This window comes from Mustelus asterias, chromosome 20, assembly GCF_964213995.1.
Source record: "Mustelus asterias chromosome 20, sMusAst1.hap1.1, whole genome shotgun sequence".
NCBI lineage: Eukaryota > Metazoa > Chordata > Chondrichthyes > Carcharhiniformes > Triakidae > Mustelus > Mustelus asterias.
This window is the reverse complement of record NC_135820.1, coordinates 52,058,646-52,077,123: the sequence shown is the minus strand read 5'-3', so window position 1 is coordinate 52,077,123 and position 18,478 is coordinate 52,058,646.

Genomic DNA, 18,478 nt, shown 5'->3' with positions numbered 1-18,478 from the left:
TTAAGGGTTATGGGAGCGGCTGGGTAAGTGGAGCTGAGTCCACGAAAAGATCATCCATGATCTTATTGAATGGCGGAGCAGACCCCCGGGGCCAAATGGCCTCCTCCTGCTCCTAGTTCTTATGTTCTTATTAAGTATAAGACCATAAGACCATAAGACATAGGAGCGGAAGTAAGGCCATTCGGCCCATCGAGTCCACTCCACCATTCAATCATGGTTGATTTCAACTCCATTTACCCGCTCTCTCCCCATAGCCCTTAATTCCTCGAGAAATCAAGAATTTATCAATTTCTGTCTTGAAGACGCTTAACGTCTCGGCCTCCACAGCCCTCTGTGGCAATGAATTCCACAGACCTACCACTCTCTGGCTGAAGAAATTTCTCCTCATCTCTGTTCTAAAGTGACTCCCTTTTATTCTAAGGCTGTGCCCCCGCGTCCTAGTCTCCCCTGCTAATGGAAACAACTTCCCTACGTCCATCCTATCTAAGCCGTTCATTATCTTGTAAGTTTCTATTAGATCTCCCCTCAACCTCCTAAACTCCAATGAATACAATCCCACGATCCTCAGACGTTCATCGTATGTCAGGCCTACCATTCCCGGGATCATCCGTATGTCTGAAAGCATTTCACAGCCAATCAATTCATGTGTTGTTTTATACAAATTTGCCAACCAGTTTGTACGCAGGAAAGTTTCGCAACAGAAATAGATGAAGGACCATGTAGTGTGTTTGGATGGGATTTATTGAGGGAGGAATGTTGGTCAGGCCAAGACAATTTCTTGAATAAAAGCAAAATACTGCAGATGCTGGAAATCTGAGATGAGAAATGAAAGTCTCGGAAAACACAGCAGGTCTGGCAGCATCTGTGGAGAAAGAAAGCGAGTTCACAGAGTTTTGTGTCGAATATGACTCTTCAGAACTGATTAGAAAATTTAGAAGATTAATGCTTCCACAACAATACCAGGTAATTCTGTACCTTCAATTTTAACATAGGAATATAGGAACAGGAGTAGGCCATTCAGCCCATCGAGCCTGCTCCTCCATTCAATATGATCATGGCTGATCGAACATTTTTTATACATACTATCTCCTTTTACGTTGTTGTGAATCAGCAATCAATCAATCTCTACCTTAAACATTCTCAATGACTGAGCTTCCACAGCCCTGTGTGGTAGAGAATTCCAAAGGTCCAGAATCCTCTGTGTGAAGAAGTTTCTCCTTCTTTCTGTCCGAAGTGGCATCCCCTTATTTTGAAATTGTGCCGCCAGTTCTAGACTCCCGAACCAAGGGAAACATCTGGGGGGGGGGAGGGGGATGGATTTTCCGGCTTTGCCGTGCCTGACGCAGATCGCGCCGCTCCTGGAAAATTGTGTGTGGGTCTAAAAACGGGTTTTGCGCCCGGCGCCAAACAGTTTGCAGCCATCTCAGTCCCTGAATGCTAGCGCAAAGCAGATCGCACCCAGTGAGGCTGATTAGCGTGAGATTGACTGGATTTCAATCTCATCAGCTAGTTCAGCATGCAAACGTCTGGGAATGTTCCCATCTCTCCAGCGGGACGTCACATGGGTGCAATTCACTACTGGTCCCTTGAAGTGTGGTCCAGATGCCGTAATTGCGGAGGGGTGGGGAGGACAGGTGGCACATGTTGGCACTGTGCTTTGACGAGTGTGGCAAGGAGAGCCAGAGGGATTTGAGGAAGGTGCTGAGGGATCGGGTGCTGGAAGGCTGCAGGGTATCAGGGAGTGGATTGATGGTGACATTCCAGATGTGACAGTAGAGGCTGATGCCAAGATGTGACAGGTGGACACTCGCCCTTGTAGCTCAAATTAGGTCATTGGGTGGCACAGTGGTTAGCACTGCTGCCTCATAGCACCAGGGACCCGAGTTCAATTCCCGGCTTGGGTTGCTGTCTGTGTGGAGTCTGCATGTTCTTCCCGTGTCTGCGTGGGTTTCCTCCGGGTGCTCCGGTTTCCTCCCACAGTCCAAAGCTGTGCGGGTTAGGTGGATTGACCAAAAATTGCCCCTTCTTGTCAGAGGGACTAGTTGGGTAGGATTGTGGTCAGTGTATATTCGATGGGCCGAATGGCCTCTTTCTGCATTGTATGATTCTATGATTCATTTTCTTTTGGCATTGGACGGCAGTCCTCAGTGTAAGGCTGCGGGCATTGACTGCCGCAGCCACCGTTGGCTGCATTTGCTTCTCTACTTCTGGGTTGTCTACCCACTCAGGGGTACAGGATGACCCGCCTCTCCTCCACTGCTTCCAGAAGCCTTTCCGAGATCTGCCCCCATGAAGCATGGAACTGCGCTCTGCCACCCTCGAGGTTTGACTGGCTGTGAGTGCAGAGGGAGCGTTTAAATGCAGCTCCCCTACTGCACAGCTGTGAGGCAGTTCGAGTGAGTCACACGCCTGGGGACTCCATACCAGCGGATTTCACATGGCGGGTTGATTCAGTGCACTTAGCGTAGGATGATCTTGCTCCTGTCTGTGCCAGGTAAATCCTCCTGCCAGCCTCGAAACCTAAAATCCCACCAGCGGGGACCAAGGTGAAATTCAGGCCGTGGATTCTCAGTGTGTTAGTCAATGGGACAATGAGTTTGTATAGGTTTGAGATTTGTCATATGTTTGAAGTCATTTACTTGTTATCTTACTGAATTATCAGAAAAAAAATGTCCTGTTATTAAAACGAATGGCGGGATGGGTTTACAGGCCTGTCACTTATACGTATGCACATACTCAATTATTTCTAGACTCCAGTTTTATTTGATTTAAAATCTGAAATATATTTAATGGAGCTAATGCATTATCAGGGTGGCCTCATAAACATTTAGTCATGTGAAATAAAAATGGCAAATGGAACAGGGAAATGATTTGACGGCCTGGTATAAGATGGAGTCCAATTTGCAGCAGCCTCTGAAACAGAAATTGCCAGCCATTTCTTTCACTGAAGAGCATGTTTTTCACACGTCCATCCACTCACTTTCTGTTGCTGTAGTTTCCAAAAGACGGATCTTTTGTTTTTGAATGGTTCCTCACATATTTGGTCAGCAAATTTATTAACTGCACAGTGCAGGAAATTCCTGTACACGATTACATCTCCATACCTAAAAAAAACAGCACAAATATGCTCCCTGACACAGGAAAGGACAGCAGATTTGTTTCTAAAATCAGCACAGAATCAACCAACAACTGAAAATGTATTTATTTGTTTTAGAGGAGTTTGCTATTTAGTGTCATAGAGGTTTCCAGCAGGGAAACAGGCCCTTCGCCCCAACTCATCCATGCTGACCAGGTTTCCTAAACTGAACTAGCCCCATTTGCCTGCATTTGGCCCATAATCCCTCTAAACCTTTCCTATCCATGAACCTGTTGAAATGTCTTTTAAATGTTGTCATTGTACCCGCCTCTATCACCTCCTCTGGCAGCTCATTCCATACATGCACCGCCCTCTGTGTGAAGAAGTTGCCCCTCAGGTCCCTTTTAAATCTTTCCCCTCTCATCTTAAACCTATGCTCTCTAGTTTTGGACTCCCCTCCCGTGGGGAAGCAACCTTGGCTATTCACCTTATCTATGCCCCTTGACGCCCAAGTCTTCCTATGCTCCAGGGAAAGAAGTCCCAGCCTATCCTTATAATTCAAATCTTCCAGTCCGGGTAACATCCTTGTAAATCTTTTTTTGTACCCTTTCCAGTTTAATAGCATCCTTCCTATAGCAGGGTGACCGGAATTGTACGCAGTACTCCAAATCATAGAATCCCTACAGTGCAAAAGGAGGCCATTCGGCCCATCGAGTCTGCACCGACCACAATCCCACCCAGGCCCTATTCCCTTAACCCCACATATTTACCCCGCTAATCCCCCTGACACCAGGATCAATTTAGCTTGGCCAATCAACCTAGCCCGCACACCTTTGGACTGTGGGAGGAAACTGGAGCACCCGGAGGAAACCCACACAGACACGAAGAGAACGTGCAGACTCCACACAGACAGTGACCCGAGGCCAGAATTGAACCAGTGTTCCTGGCACTGTGAGGCAGCAGTGCTAGCCACCTTGCCCCCATGCCGTCCATGGTCTTGTACAGTTGTAACATAGTGTACCAACTCCTGTATCATTGACCTTGTCTCAATGTGGCCTATATTACAACTGATTGGAGATATGCTGGTCTCCATCGTACTCCATAATATAAACACCCCTGTGCTCAAGAAACTGGTAGCAATGAACTTACTAAACATGAATCGATGAATTTGGCTTATTTATTATTTATTAGTCACAAGTAGACTGACATTAACACTGCAATGAAGTTACTGTGAAAATCCCCAAATCGAGAATAAACTTTCATTTGGAAATCTTTGACAATTATGTTACAGCACTCAGAAGTTTAAAGAGCTAAATGGCTTTGCTCCATTTTCTGCGATGTGATTTGAACCCTGTTTGGATCGAAAGTGCCCCTCTTGTAAGAACTGATTGCAGGAGGGCACCAAGTTCACAGAACTCCCTGTAAACTAACAAACTTCTCAACTGGCTTTACTCTCATTCAGTGATGAATGCACATTCTCCCAACAAAAACATAACTGTAGAACTAGAACGTAACCCAAGTGATCCTTTTCATACCTAACCTTGTTGTCAGTCACATCATGACCTCAGTACATGTAAATACAGAATAGTACGGTCCATTGTTTGGAACAGTGTTGTGGTTTCACTGAAACCAGCCAGCTTATATTAAATGATTTACCATTTGAATTGAACATTTTAAAAATTTATTTATTAATCACAAGCAGACTTACATCAATGCTGCAATGAAGTTACTGTGAAAATCTTCTAATCGCCGCACCCTGGCGCCTGTTCAGGTACACTGAGGGAGAATTTAGCATGGCCAATTCACCTAACCAGTACGTCTTTCGGATTGTGGGAGGAAACCGGAGCAACCAGAGGAAACCCTCACAGACACTGGGAGAACGTGCAAACTCTGCACAGACAGTGCCCAAGTCGGGAATCGAACCCGGGTCCCTGGCACTGTGAGGCAGCAATGCTAACCACTGTGCTGCCCATTTAGTAGATAGATTTAAATTTGAAGTGTTTCCCCTTCAAATTAATTGATAAATTTTATCTTTCCTGGAATTTGATCCATCACTGTCCATATGCGAATATTCTATCACCTGATTTTCCCCCCAGATCTTTACCATTTTTCATTTTAAATGCTGCTCTAGAAAGAAATGTCATTAAGTGTAGCGAACCCTAACAGGGACAGTTAACAGAATCTACTTCAGGCAGTGGTTCCATCCTAACAGAAAAAAATTGACTGGAGGCTACCATTTGATCCAAACGAAAAGGCTGTTCCTGGTGATTAAAAAGATCTAATTGTGTCCACTTGAACGGATGGTGTTTGCATCTTGGCAAAGAAGTCCATAACTTCCTCGCACTAGTTAGATCTGAAGGGGACTGACAAGAGAAATTTGAGAAAAGGGGGCTCGCAAAGGAGTAAAAAAGTTGGGGTCCAAAGATATGCGGGTTAGGTTGATTGGCCGTGCTAAATTGTCCCTTAGTATCAGGTAGAATAGCAGGGTAAATACGTGGGGTTACAGGGATAGGGCCTGGGTGGGATTGCTGTTGGTGCAGGCTTGATGGGCTGAATGGTCTCCTTCTGCATTGCAGGGATTCTATGATTCCATGATTATATTTCCTATCCGGGCTGATCATAGTGTATGGAGCATTTGTTTAACAGAGGAGTGTGAGGTCCAGCAGAGTTTGATGTGATTTAAATGTACTAACAATGGATGAGTACATTAACATTTTTCCCCAGTTATGATCCTGGGAAATGGTTGGAATGGAAAACATTTGCCGAAGGGGGAAGGGATTTTCCTCTCCCGTTTTCAGGTGGTGAGAACAGCAGTGGGGGAGGAGAATCTCACAGGGGTCTCAAAATGGCTTTTAAGCCAGCAAGATTTCCCCAGTCGATTGAACTCCTCCAACTACCCCGCAACCAATGATGTAATGGGAATCGTGACTTTCAATTTAAATATCATTGTCAGACCCTTATGCCTGATAGTCCCCACATTAAATTGTCCTTTCACATCAGCATGAGAGCATGCCGGTGTGCATCACGACAGCATACCTGGAGAACACAACCTGTTGGAGGTGCCCAGGTAAGTACAGCCGCCAGGGAAGAGAAGGCCAGGCCCAGGAACTGTCCCCTGGCACTGCCAGGGAGCAGCGCTCCGTGCATTCCATGAGGGGTTTGAGTTGCATGGAGAGGGTGATGGGTTCCGTGGTGGGGAGTTCCATAGGTTGGGTTTCAATTTTTATCTTTATATTTCGGGTACCCTTTCAAAATCTGAGTTGTTGGTGGGCCGGGCGCCAACTTTACATTGTGGGACTACTTTTTTTTTGGCGATCAGTTTACAAGTGTGGCCGGAAAATGTGCCAACGTTGCCAACGGGCTACCATCCATCGTTCCTGCCCAGGATGCCACTTTGCCAAATAAAACGGCAAAATTGCACCCTTGGCTGTGTCAAGAACAACAAAGGTGGAGGTGAGAGAGTGGTTGAAAAATTCCAACAGCTGCCAATGTATTATGTTAAAGATAAGGCCAAAGGATGGGTTGTTAGGAGAGCGTAGTTGGAATCCAATTCAGAAAGATGTTCCTATCCTTAAAGAGCAGATCCAGAAAAAAGTGAGAGTAGAAAGGGCTGTTGTAATATGGGAATGAAAGATAGAGGTGAGAGGTTAATGAATGAAGATCCTGGGAGTAGAGTGTTCAAGTCATAATATGGTTAGGAGAGTTTACATAAGAAGAGTTGAAATAGAGATTGAAATCACCAAGGATGGGAATTGCAGGGGTTAAAGGAGGAGAGGAACAATATCACAGAGGGAAACCTATATGGGATCATAGTAAGGGTTAGACAACAATGATTTTTAAAGAAGGTTGTTCAAAGGGGGAAAAGATACTGGGGAAGTAGGGGGAAAAACAGGGTCTGACTTGATTGCAGGAGCTACAACACCACTGGATGGGTTGGTGCAATGTTCCCTCTAAGCAGTGAGGCCCCTCAATAACCTTGCAGACTGAAAAATAAAACAGTCCTGGACAACTACATTTTAAAAAGGAACATTGATCCATCAGCTGGGGGGCAAGTTTCATCAAAACCATTATCAACCGTCATCAGCAGGATCATTGGCCAAGTTGGCCTGGTTTGCGAGTGAACAAAAAGACTGGAGGGAGTGTGCAGAGGTGTGGCGATTCACCTGCAGAGTCTAGGGAAGCAGTGATGGGGGGAGTGGACTCTACAGGAAGAGCTTGTGTGGGAAAGACTGGAGGACAGTAGCTTGAGGCGATTGATGTTGACGTGGCAGCAGGGATTTTCCTCTCACTGTCTCCCAATGAGTTGCTGGTAACTTTGGCAGATGATTTAAATTAGGCTTTACCTGAAATTATCCAGGCTTAGTGGCGTACGTACCAGGAAAGTATCAAGTCCCACTGCAACAACAGAGAAAAATCTGGGCTGTTCATCATTCGATTCCGTTTAATTTCTGTTCTTTGGATGGCTGTTGCTTTTAATCATGCCACGCAGAAGGTGGTGCGTATATGGAATGAGCTGCTGGAGAAAGTGGTTAAGGCAGGTACAAGAGCAACATTTAAAAAGTATTTGGATAGATATATGGATGGGAAAAGAGTAGAGGGATATGGGCCAAATGCACACAATTCGGATTAGCTGGGAGGGCACCATCGTCAGAATGGACCGAAGGGCCTGTTTCCGTGCTGTATTGCTCTATGATTCTCTCTGACTCTATGGCTGGAATTTCACTGCCCCGTCTGCCATGGGAATCAGAGCAGGCGAGGGCTGGACAATAGGATGGTCCGTTGAACTCGGGCGGGATTTTATGGTTTCGGGACGAGCGACGCTGTAAAACCCCGCTGGTGGTCCTAATTTGTACTCTTATTCATTTCTAGCTTTAAGAAAAAACATGGTTCAGGGCTGTTTGCAAAACAAAATAGTAAAGTGTGATATACATTGAGTGAAACTGTGACACAGAACTAGCTGAATACCCAGGGCTCGGTCTCCTCAGTTAACAACAGAATCTTTCCCAGCAGTTTGAATAGACTTGGCTCTAACCAAACACAGTCAAGCACACCAAACACTGTGGAACATCGTCAGTGTAAAGAAGGGTACTCAGTCATTCTGCCCTGAACCTTGGCACTTAGTAAATAGAACTGAGAATTCTTCATCTGATCAGTGCAGTTAAGAAAATGGGACAACACTTGTTTGTCCTCCACCATTCTGCGCACAGTTGCTAAATATTTAAAAAAGACTGGAATTCTATGTAGAGAAGGTTGGTGTGAAAACTATAAATGTCACCGCAAATTGATGGCGACCTTTTGTTATAAGAATACCGCTTTGGAGGACTGACTATTCATACATTATTTTAAAATGCCAATAATTAATGTTGGAAAAAAAGAGAGAAAATAGCTGCACCCCCAATTTAGAGGTAATAGCAGAGGTGTGGAATTTATCCCAGTGAAGTGACCTGACCTCATCATTGACAACAGTCACCTCCTGCAGTGTGGTTTTCAATAGCAACATCTTAGCTATAGGTGTTACTGATTGCTATTGATCTCAAATGAACCCACCAGTGGAGCCATTTTTTAAAATATAAGTTAATGATTTATGGATCAGCATTTCTGACAGTCTCACATGTTGGGGCGGCACAGTGATTAGCACTGGGACTGGGTTCAATTCCGGCTTCGGGTAACTGTCTGTGTGGAGCCTGCACGTTCTCCCCATGTCTGTGTGGGTTTTCCTCTGGGTGCTCCTGTTTCCTCTCACGGTACAAAGATGTGCGGGTTGGGTTGATTGGCTATGCTGAATTACCCCTTAGATCAGGGGGGATTGGTAGGGTAAGTACATGGGGAATCTAATAATTAGAAAAACGTGAGTCAAAAACTGGAGGTGATGACCAATCTTTACAATCGTCAACCTGCTCCCCTGTCAAGTTAAGTCCAGGGTAACAGGACTAATTCAAACTTTATTCCCTGGTTGCATCCATGGATTGAATATGTTATTAAGAAAATTGGAAATGAATGGTAACACTGCATGCAAAATAGGAGTGGTGCCAGTCTGGGGAGAGATGTAGAGGGGCTGCTGGAGACTCCAGACACTTCACCTCCCTCTCACCCAGCTATCACTTCAAAGGGCTCACGGCCAAGACAATGGCGTTCAGGTCTTCACACATCTCGGCACCCATTGTGTGGTGTTGTGGATTAGGCTCTTTATGAGGGTCCTCAATCTCTCGATGGAGAAAGCTAAGTGTGCTACCATCAGAGACATAGCCGCACTCATGGTGAGGATGGACTCCTCCACATGGATGGGCAGAGTATCTGGAAGCTCCGCCAGATGTTTCCTCACCTCTCACTGCAGCTTTGTCAATTGTTGTGTTGCTGACGACTTCATCATTGGCCTGGGGCTCAGTATGGGCTTGGCCTGTCACACTCCCCTGGCTGTCACAGACTCCATCAGCTGCTCAGGCATGTTGCTGATGTGTCCAGCAGCTTTGTTACCCTGAAACGAAACGTGGATGGATATCCACCAACATGAGAGTATCTGCACTGGTGAAGGGTATGGGGTGAGGTGGGGGAGCAATGTGACAGTGCGCCCTCTGATGTCTCACCTCTTCCTCAGAGACAGGAGACTGTCCCCTGGTCAATCCTGCTCTCTCCAGGAGGGAATAGGTAGATTAAAGAGATGTGGGCTTTCCATTTTGTCCTTCCAAGTCCTGTTTGCATGAAGCTGCATGTGTCCAATGGTGCATGAAGTCTCAATGTATGTCAGGGGCTCTTTTGGAGTGGAAACTCTGAATCGAAGACCGGAAGATACTTCTAACATTGAAGAACTATCTACCTATCTGGGCAGCCATTACTATTAACTCATGGTCTCAGCTTTCTGGCATCTTCCCCCTGCTAATTGTTTTGGCAAACCAAGAGTAAGAAGAGGTAGAAAGCTTCTCAGGGTGCCTCTCGGCTGGCTCCATGTGTGGATGGGCATATAATAAATATGCTTCTTAAGAATTTTTTTAAATTCTCCACTCATTCCTCTCTTGTGTCTGCACTCCTGTCTGACAATCAGTGACATAGCAGCTGCTATGTAATCCTGATAGTTCTGGTGTCTCCTCCGCCATGGGGTTAGGATGGACTGGAATGGAAGCCCTCTGTTGGTCTTTGCTCATTCCTTGAAGTGATAGACTGTTTCCTCCTACAAGCAGAAAAATGAACACTGTTAATCGCTCAATGAGGACCCAGCCGTCCCTAATGGAATTATATGAATGCCTGCTGCATGTGGCCACTCTTGAGGGATATTGTGAGGGTCAGTAATGGCAGACTTCTGCCTCTCCCTGAAAGGCAGCCAAGCCTCTGACAGGATATGTGGCCCTTTACCACCAAACTGACCCTCTTGCATTGCCACATGCAAGAGGTGGCACAATGGTTCGCATTGCTGCCTCACAGCACCAGGGACCCGGGTTCGATTCTGGCCTTGGGTCACTGTCTGTGTGGAGTTTGCACATTCTCCCCGTGTCTGTATGGGGTTCCTCCGGGTGCTCCGGCTTTCTCCCACAGTCCAAAGATGTGCGGGTTAGGTTGCTTGTCTGTGCTAAATTGACCCTAGTGTCAGGGTACTAGCAGGGTAAATATGTGGGGTTACCAGAATAGAACCAGGGTGGGATTGTGGTCAGTGCAGACCCGATGGGCCGAATGGCCTCCTTCTGCACTGTAGGATTCTTTGATTCTGAGGTATAGAGAGCTCACTTTGCAGACTCAATAAAGCCATTAGCGTACTTACAACACTGGATCCCAGTTCTGTAAGTGACCCCACAGTTGCTGACCCCTCTCTGTCCAGGCTTTCTTGAGGAATGGGTCTGGTCTCCTCCTCCATCCCTAGGAAAGAGGACTTTGCCCTACCAGCCTGTAGGAGAGTCTGCAGGGAAGCATCACTGAACCGTGGGGACCATCCCCCAGGACTTTCCTTCTGCCTTTCTCGCAGCCACTTTTCTTCCTCGTCAGCTTTCCAGCAACAAAGTGCAATTGATCTCAAAGAGAATCTCCGCTCTAGCTTTGGCCCATTTTGCTCTGCATTAGGAATATTGATGGATTCCTCAGGAACCTGTAAAAACTAATTTTCACCTATACTCCCTTGAATATATATATATTCAATTGGCAAATCTGTTAGTTAGAATTCAGAATGTTAAGGATTCAAAGCCTATTTTAATGACTTGAACAGATAATGAGCCTTCATTGTGATGCTACGGATGTGCTGTCTATCAGCTGAAATTTGACATGACATTTCTGCCTATTTCTTTAAAGTTAATTTATTTGTTACAAGTAGGCTTACGTTAACTCTGCAATGAAGTTACTGTGAAAATCCCCTAGCCGCCATACTCCGGCGCCTGTTGGGGTACACTGAGGGAGAATTTAGCATGGCTAATGCACCTCACCAGCACGTCTTTCAGACTGTGGGAGGAAACCGGAGCAAACCCACACAGACACTGGGAGAAAGTGCAAACTCCACACACAGTGACCCAAGCCGGGAATCGAAACCGGGTTCCTGACACTATGCCCTAACCACTGTGCCACCAATGAAAAAGGTCCCATGACGCTATTTGAAGAGCAGAATATTGTCCTGCGTTCCTCTATCAAAAAACGACCACAATTGGAAACTAACCCAGGCAAAGTAGTTAAAATAAAGATTGACTTAAACCGGCTGACCACTATTCTTACTGTGGAGCAGCACAGAACAGGATGAGGTGCGTATGTGTGTTGATGAGGAAATTCACATGTGGCTCTCATGCCATAATTTGACACAATTTTAACTGGGTGGGTCAGAACTCCCAAGCAGCAGCAAATCTGCCAAGTGAAAGTTAGTGGAGTTGGCATCATGATCTGATTGACATAGGATTTAAATAAACCTGCAGGCACTCTGATCATTAGGGGAATCATTTGGAGGCACTCCAAAAATGTGTGGGTTAGGCTGATTGGTCATGCTAAATTGTCCCTTCGTGTCAGGGAGATTAGCAGGGTGTGGGGATAGGGTCTGGGTGGGATTGTTGTTGGTGCAGGCTTAATGGGCTGAACGGCTTCCTTCTGCACTGTAGGGTTTCTATGATTATGTGCAATGCCTTTCCACAGCATAGAGTCATAGAGCAATACAGCACAGAAAGAGGCCCTTCGGCCCATGCCGACCATAGTGCTCTCCCAGCTAGTCCCAATTGTCCGCATTTGGCCCATATCCCTCTAATCCTTTCCCATCCATGTGCTGATCCAAATGCTTATTAAATGTGGCTATTGAACCTGCCTTAACCACTTCTCAATCTTCAGATTATTTGTTCCTGATTCACACACACCTTACCCAACACCTCCCCCCCCCATACATACACACACACACCTACCCCCCCACCTCAATAAACACTTGTCACTCATAGGTGATATTTAGGTTTCACTCCTCTCGCTGGAGGAGCAGATTGAGGAAGTGTATCAGCTACAGCAGTGAGCTGAAAAACAGGGAGCAGCAGCGGGTGGGCTTGTTGCAATTCAGGAGCTGTCCAAAGTTACAATCAGGGATGTTAACACCTCCAAAGAAATCAAATTAATTGGTGACTCATTTATTTCTGGAACCTCACTGCGTGCAAACCGACTATTGTGTTTACCTGTATCATATCGGCTGGACGTCAGAAGGAATTAATTGAATGGGAAACGTTTGAAGAACAACATAGGAACATAAGAAACAGAAGCAGGAGTAGGCCACTCAGCCCGTCAAACCTGCTTCACCACTCATTAAGATCAAGGCTAATCTGATGGCCACCTCAACTGCTTGTCCCCTATAAGCCTAAACTCCCCTTCCCTGCAAATCAAAAATCTGTCTAAATTGAACATATTTAATGACCCAGCCTCTATCTACTGTCCTCTGGTAACAGAATTCCTAAGATTAACAACTCTCTGAGAAAAGAAATCCTCTTCATTGCCTGTGACCCCCGTAGATTCCCTCATAAGAGGGGACATTCTCTCAGCATCTATCCTGTCAAGCTTCCTCCGAATCTTCTGTTTCAATAAGATCACCTCTCATTCTTCTAAACTCCAATGATGATAGAGTCAACCTGCTTAACCTTTCCTCATAAGACAAGTAGTTAGCACTGCTGCCTCACAGCGCCAGGGAACTGGGTTTGATTCTCTGCTTGGGTCACTGTCTGTGCGGAGGCTGCAAGTTCTCTCTGTGTCTGCATGGGTTTCCTCCCACAGTCCAAAAGATGTGCTGGTTAGTTGCATTGGCTATGCTAAATTCTCCCTCAGTGTACCCGAACAGGTTCTGGAGTGTGGCGACTAGGGGATTTTCACAGTAACTTCATTGCAGTGTTAATGTAAGCCTACTTGTGACAATAAATAAATAAACTTTAAAATTTTTTAAAAAGCTCTTCATCCCAGGATTAACAGTGAATGTTCTCTGTACTGCTTCCATTGCATCGACAATGGTTTCAAGGTCATTATTAGTGAAATAACTCCTCCGAGGCCAGTGTCCCTTCACCAGATTCCATTTATTTACAAACTTATCTCCACTTCTAAGAATGCTTCAGGTACAAAGTCCGTGTCAGTGGATCGACACGCCTCATTTTATGCACAGGTGAGAATCCGATTGGGCAGGCAATCATTGCCTCAATCAGGGAGCTCATACTCCAAGAGGCCAACCTCATGGACCTTGTTGAGGTCATTACAATTAGACTTTTAATTCCAGATTTTTATTGAATTCAAATTTCACCTCAGATCCTAGAGCATTACTTGGGGACTCTGGATTACTAATCCAGTGACAATACCACTATATCCTTCCTTAAATAAGGAAAATAAAACAGAAGACAGATCTCGGTCTGATCATCCCAATGCCCGGCCCAGTTGTAGCAAGATTGCCCTATTTTATACTCCATCCCTCTTGCAATAAAGGCCAACAGTTTATTCACCTTTCTAATTACTTGCTGTACCTGCATAACCTTTTGTCATTCATGAAGATGTACATCATAGAATCCCTACAGTGCAGAAGGAGGCCATTCAGCCCATTGTGTCTAAACTGACACATTTGTGTCTACAGAGCATCCTAGGACATTTCTAGGTGTCCAGATCACCAACAATCTGTCCTGGTCCCTCCACGTTGACGCTATAGTTAAGAAAGCCCACCAACACCTCTACTTTCTCAGGAGGCTAAGGAAATTCAGCCTGTCCACTACGACTCTCACCAACTTTTACACATGCATCATAGAAAGCATCCTTTCCGGATGTATTACAGCTTGGTATGGCTCCTGCTCTGACCAAGACTGCAAGAAACTACAAAGGGTTGTGAACGTAGCCCAGTCCATCACACAAACCAGCCACACGTCCATCGACTCCATCTACATTTCTCGCTGCCCTGGAAAAGCAGTCACATAATTAAGGACCCCCACACACTCCAGACACTTCACCTCCACCCCAGACATTCATTCTTCCACCTTCAAAAGTCTGAGATCATGTACCAACCAACTCAAGAACAGCTTCTTCCCTGCTGCCATCAGGCTTTTGAATGGATCTCCCTTAATATTAAGTTGATCTTTCTCTCCACCCTAGCATCGACTGTACCACATTCCACACCCTCTCCCTTCCTTCTCCATTATGTACTCTGTAAACGGTATGCTTGTCTGTATAGAGTTCAAGAAACTTTTCACTATCCCAATACATGCGACAATAATAAGTCAAATCAAATCCCACCCAGACCTTACATAACACCATATTTGTTCACTCAGCTATTCCATCAACTTACACATCTTTGGACACTAAGGGGTCATTTAGCATGGCCAATCCACCTAACCTGCACAGGTTTGGGCTGTGGGAGGAAGCCAGAGCACCCAGAGGAAACTCACAGACACGGGGACGATGTGCAAACTCCACATAGTGACCCAAGCTTGGAATTTAACCCAGGTCCTGGCGCTGCGAGGCAGCAGTGCTAACCACTGTGCCATCCCATATAAATGTAAGCTCTTGCCGTCAAACATTTTAATCACATGATTTTTATAAAAAACGTTGTTTCAAAATCCCACAAACAGCAGTTTTGTTGTGTGTCTTGTTGATGGGGAATATTGGTTCCATATCTACCTTCAACCACCAGAGGGCAGAATAGACATCTAAATAGCCTAGACCCACTGACAGCATCCACAGCACTTCTTAAACGCGAAGGCTGGGGACTCATTGCCATAATTTCATTTCTTGCAGGCGTTACAAAGGAATAATGTAAATCAACCATTAATGCGTTTTGAAATTTTACTACCGGATATTGAAGTTCAGCCATAATTATTGAAGAGTTTTTAAAGAAAGCTGAGGGGGTTTTACAACATTTCCTTCGCCAGCACTCTTCTAGCTTCAAGACCTAGTCTGGGGACTGAGCATCTGGGCTGAATGGCCAATATTGTTCTGCAAACTATTGTTGTGAATGATATTAAAGCGGAGGTGCCATCCATCAATCTTGATAAAATATTCCTGATCTAAAAAAAACAAGGGGGATCATTGCCACTGGGAAATTCCAACAGCAAACATTTGACAAAGTACAACAGATTATTGCTGACGTTAGCCGAATTGAAGTCCATGGGATTAATGGGACAGGGACTGAGGCAGAAAGCAGAGAGTGCCGATGAACAATTGTTTTTCAGACTATAGGAAGCTTTGCAGTGGTGTTCCAGAGGTAGATATTAAGATTACTGCTCTTTTTTATATCTATATTAATGACCTGCATTCGGGTCAGCATGGCATAATGTCAACATTCAAAATGATACCAGGCTGTGAAATGGAATAAACAATGAAAATAAGTCTTCAGGAGGGAACATGCAGACTGTTGAAATAAGGTATAGGTGGACTGAGGGCATAGCAGACTGATTAAATTGCTGACATATGGAGGATTAAATATAATGCAGAAGAGTGTGATCAATCTTCATAGGGAGAATGAATATTAACTAAATGGCATGTATTTAAAGGGAGTACAGAAACCCTTTGTGGGTGGCACAATGGTTAGCATTGCTGACTCACATGCCAGGGACCTGGGTTCAATTCCCAGCTTGGGTCACTGTCTGTGTGAAGTTTGCACATTCTCCCCATGTCTGCATGGGTTTCCTCCGGATTCCTCCCACACTCCAAAGATGTGCGGGTTAGGTGGATTAGCTATGCTAAATTGCCCCTTAGTGTCAGGGGGACTAGTTAGGGTAAACGCATGGGGTTATGGCCTGGGTGGGATTGTGGTCAGTGCAGGCTCGATGGGGCGAATGGCCTTCTTCTGCACTGTAGGATTCGATGAAACAGATTTGGGCATTTGTGCACACCAACTGTAGGCGATAGGGAAGTTGCAATGGCTCTTGAAAGTCCATAGGTTGCTTGGGTTTATTATTAGTTTAAAATAAGTATAAAGCAAGTAAGTTATGCTAGGTGAAAATGGTCCCCTTTGAGCAGAGGTCGTCAGTCAAGAGGGAGTTTGATAGAAGTGCTCAAACTCAAATGGTTTTGATGGAGTAAGTAAAGAAGTTTCCAGTAGCTGGAGGAGAGGACAGATTTAAAGCAATTGGCAAAAGAGCCGAAATGACGAGTAATTACTGTTTTACACAATGAGCTGTGATCTGGAATGCACTGCCCGAAAGAGTGGTGTAACAATAACATTCGAGAGAGAATTGGAGAAACATTTGAAGGAAATGAATTTTTCGAGCTCTGGGAAAAGAGAAGGGCAATGGGATTAATTGGATAGCCCTAACAAAGAGGAGGCATGATGGATAAAGTAAAAGTAAACTTTATTCATTAGTCACAAGTAAGGCTTACATTAAACACTGCAAGAGTTACTATGAAATTCCCAGTCACAATCCAGTGCCTGTTCCCGTCAATGCACCTAACCAGCATGTCTTTCAGACTGTGGGAGGAAACCGGAGCACCCAGAGGAATCCCAGACATGTGGAGAATGTGCAAACTCCACAGTGACCCAAGCCCAGAATCGAACTCTGGTTCCTGGAGCTGCGAAGCAGCAGTACTACCGCGCCACTCACGTGGAATGGAATGGCCTCCTGCACGGTATCATTTTATGATTCTAAAACTTCAGTTCTGCTGGCTGATGTTAAGTTGCCAAAAGAGGTAAACAGCCTCGTGGGTTCCCAGTACTATAGCACCCTCTATCAGCAACATAGGAACTGGGATAGCACATTCAGCCCCTCTGGCCTGTTGTACCGTTCAATTAGATGCATCTCAAATTTATTGTCCAGCCTTTGCATCACATCCCATGATACCCTTATCTACCTACCGCAGTCTTGAGTTTCAATTGGCCCAGCATCCAGAGACTTGAGTTCCAGATTTGTTTTAAAGAATGTTCTGTGATTTCACTCTGAAATGGTACAGCTCCAATTTTAAAGCTGACTCAGGGAATTGGCCCAAAAAGAAATCATTTCCTCCTACTGAATTGTTTTATCATTTTAAAGACCGTGATTAGATCACAGTTCAACCTTTTAAACCCAAGGTAAATGTTATAACACTGCACCAAGTTGTGCAAAAACTTTCAGTAACACTGCACACTGTATGCTGAAGTTCTACCTGTCCCTGGAGTTGTGAAGGATGGATCTGGCCATATTGCTGTGAAACACCCATTCAGTTCAAGTGATATACTACTTGACATTCATGGAAACATTTGTGCAGTGGAACACCCTTCACAAGTCCATCAGGCGGTGTTCCACATGACACAACTTCAAGGCTCTGCGGGAAAACGTGGCAAATCCTGAGCAGTCAGTCAGTCATTTGGCAGAATGCCCACCACCAGAACTTTCAAGCAGACACCAAGATGCAGCTTGGCTGATGGTGAGAAGGATCCTCCCCATGAGATCCTTCATGCACAACCGGAGACTCAACACCATCACATGCTGTTCTCAAAGCAGGTGAGCTGGGGAAATACACCACCATCTACCTTCTTCTGGGATATATAGCTTTGGAAGGAAGATCCAGAAAGAAATGCATTGGATTTTGTCAAGGTTCATCTGTGACCCTTCGAACTACGTCCTGACAGTGGTAAACTATTCTTCATCCGTCCAGCTTCTGCAGCCTGACAGTTGACCACAACCAGGTGACGCTGCTCAAGCACTGACCAATAACCATCCACACCCCCTCCCAAAATCTGTGGCGACTACAATTCTTACTGGAAATATAATTCTGTGCTCTCTACCAGGGCATGCGCCTTCAGATCCTGAAACCAACTGCTCCCAACATCTCCCTCCTTCCCTTTTCTGTATGGTTTTGTTCCATCATGCTCCCGGAAGCAGCATTTTAGCTAAGGCGCAACATTAATTCCAGAACTTGTTCAGACCCTTGCATTTACTTGATGTGGATTAAAACCCAGGTGCAGGAAGTTGAGAAGTCTACACAATGGACATCTTAAAACAACTGTCATGGATCTAGAATACAAGTGAAAGA